The sequence below is a fragment of the Oncorhynchus keta genome, unplaced genomic scaffold, assembly GCF_023373465.1.
Source record: "Oncorhynchus keta strain PuntledgeMale-10-30-2019 unplaced genomic scaffold, Oket_V2 Un_contig_20175_pilon_pilon, whole genome shotgun sequence".
In the NCBI taxonomy this organism is placed as follows: domain Eukaryota; kingdom Metazoa; phylum Chordata; class Actinopteri; order Salmoniformes; family Salmonidae; genus Oncorhynchus; species Oncorhynchus keta.
Window position 1 is genome coordinate 181 of NW_026281857.1, and position 2,904 is coordinate 3,084.

Consider the following 2,904-nt stretch of genomic DNA (forward strand, 5'->3'; position numbering starts at 1 on the left):
CAGAGACGCGACAGTCGGTCACAGTTACCAGAGACGCGACAGTCGGTCACAGTTACCAGAGACGCGACAGTCGGTCACAGTTACCAGAGACGCGACAGTCGGTCACAGTTACCAGAGACGCGACAGTCTGTCAGTTACCAGAGACGCGACAGTCTGTCAGTTACCAGAGACGCGACAGTCTGTCAGTTACCAGAGACGCGACAGTCTGTCAGTTACCAGAGACGCGACAGTCTGTCAGTTACCAGAGACGCGACAGTCTGTCAGTTACCAGAGACGCGACAGTCTGTCAGTTACCAGAGACGCGACAGTCTGTCAGTTACCAGAGACGCGACAGTCTGTCAGTTACCAGAGACGCGACAGTCTGTCAGTTACCAGAGACGCGACAGTCTGTCAGTTACCAGAGACGCGACAGTCTGTCAGTTACCAGAGACGCGACAGTCTGTCAGTTGGCCAGAGACGCGACAGTCTGTCAGTTACCAGAGACGCAGAAGACAGTCTGTCAGTTACCAGAGACGCGACAGTCTGTCAGTTACCAGAGAGACAGTCTGTCAGTTACCAGAGACGCGACAGTCTGTCAGTTACCAGAGACGCGACAGTCTGTCAGTTACCAGAGACGCGACAGTCTGTCAGTTACCAGAGACGCGACAGTCTGTCAGTTACCAGAGACGCCACAGACGCCGACAGTCTGTCAGTTACCAGAGAGACGCGACAGTCTGTCAGTTACCAGAGACGCGACAGTCTGTCAGTTACCAGAGACGCGACAGTCTGTCAGTTACCAGAGACGCGACAGTCTGTCAGTTACCAGAGACGCGACAGTCTGTCAGTTACCAGAGACGCGACAGTCTGTCAGTTACCAGAGACGCGACAGTCTGTCAGTTACCAGAGACGCGACAGTCTGTCAGTTACCAGAGACGCGACAGTCTGTCAGTTACCAGAGACGCGACAGAAGGTCAGTTACGAGAGACGCGACAGAAGGTCAGTTACCAGAGAGACGCGACAGAAGGTCAGTTACCAGAGAGACGCGACAGAAGGTCAGTTACCAGAGAGACGCGACAGAAGGTCAGTTACCAGAGAGACGCGACAGAAGGTCAGTTACCAGAGAGACGCGACAGAAGGTCAGTTACCAGAGAGACGCGACAGAAGGTCAGTTACCAGAGAGACGCGACAGAAGGTCAGTTACCAGAGAGACGCGACAGAAGTTACCAGAGAGACGCGACAGAAGGTCAGTTACCAGAGAGACGCGACAGAAGGTCAGTTACCAGAGAGACGCGACAGAAGGTTAGTTACCAGAGAGACGCGACAGAAGGTTAGTTACCAGATAGACGACAGAAGGTTAGTTACCAGATAGACGCGACAGAAGGTCAGTTACCAGAAAGACGACAAAGGTTAGTTACCAGAGAGACGACAGATGGTTGGTTACCAGAGAGACGACAGATGGTTGGTTACCAGAGAGACGACAGAAGGTTAGTTACCAGAGAGACGCGACAGTCGGTCAGTTACCAGAGAGACGCGACAGTCGGTCAGTTACCAGAGAGACGCGACAGTCGGTCAGTTACCAGAGAGACGCGACAGAAGGTTAGATACCAGATAGACGACAGAAGGTTAGTTACCAGAGAGACGACAGAAGGTTAGTTACCAGAGAGACGACAGATGGTCGGTTACCAGAGAGACGCGACAGATGGTCGGTTACCAGAGAGACGCGACAGTCGGTCAGTTACCAGAGAGACGCGACAGTCGGTCAGTTACCAGAGAGACGCGACAGAAGGTTAGTTACCAGAGAGACGCGACAGAAGGTTAGTTACCAGATAGACGCGACAGAAGGTCAGTTACCAGAAAGACGACAAAGGTTAGTTACCAGAGAGACGACAGATGGTTGGTTACCAGAGAGACGACAGAAGGTCAGTTACCAGAGAGACGACAGATGGTCGGTTACCAGAGAGACGCGACAGATGGTCGGTTACCAGAGAGACGCGACAGTCGGTCAGTTACCAGAGAGACGCGACAGTCGGTCAGTTACCAGAGAGACGCGACAGAAGGTTAGTTAGCAGAGAGACGCGACAGAAGGTTAGTTACCAGATAGACGCGACAGAAGGTCAGTTACCAGAAAGACGACAAAGGTTAGTTACCAGAGAGACGACAGATGGTTGGTTACCAGAGAGACGACAGAAGGTCAGTTACCAGAGAGACGACAGATGGTCGGTTACCAGAGAGACGCGACAGATGGTCGGTTACCAGAGAGACGCGACAGTCGGTCGGTTACCAGAGAGACGCGACAGTCGGTCGGTTACCAGAGAGACGCGACAGTCGGTCGGTTACCAGAGAGACGCGACAGTCGGTCAGTTACCAGAGAGACGCGACAGTCGGTCAGTTACCAGAGAGACGCGACAGTCGGTCAGTTACCAGAGAGACGCGACAGTCGGTCAGTTACCAGAGAGACGCGACAGTCGGTCAGTTACCAGAGAGACGCGACAGTCGGTCAGTTACCAGAGAGACGCGACAGTCGGTCAGTTACCAGAGAGACGCGACAGTCGGTCAGTTACCAGAGAGACGCGACAGTCGGTCAGTTACCAGAGACGCGACAGTCGGTCAGTTACCAGAGAGACGCGACAGTCGGTCAGTTACCAGAGAGACGCGACAGTCGGTCAGTTACCAGAGAGACGCGACAGTCGGTCAGTTACCAGAGAGACGCGACAGTCGGTCAGTTACCAGAGAGACGCGACAGTCGGTCAGTTACCAGAGACGCGACAGTCGGTCAGTTACCAGAGAGACGCGACAGAAGGTTAGTTACCAGAGAGACGCGACAGAAGGTTAGTTACCAGAGAGACGCGACAGAAGGTTAGTTACCAGAGAGACGCGACAGAAGGTTAGTTACCCAATGTGTTGGTATTTGTCAGACTTCGCCAT

At 53.4% G+C, this 2,904-nt stretch overlaps 1 long non-coding RNA gene across 1 annotated transcript; it reads left to right on the forward strand.

Moving 5' to 3' along the window:
* The first annotated feature begins 727 nt into the window (after window positions 1-727).
* Window positions 728-2,898, forward strand: LOC127920650 (uncharacterized). The gene is made up of 3 exons (XR_008106791.1): window positions 728-1,171; window positions 1,223-1,306; window positions 2,780-2,898. It is a non-coding gene; the product is annotated as an uncharacterized LOC127920650 (long non-coding RNA).
* Window positions 2,899-2,904: the final 6 nt, after the last annotated feature.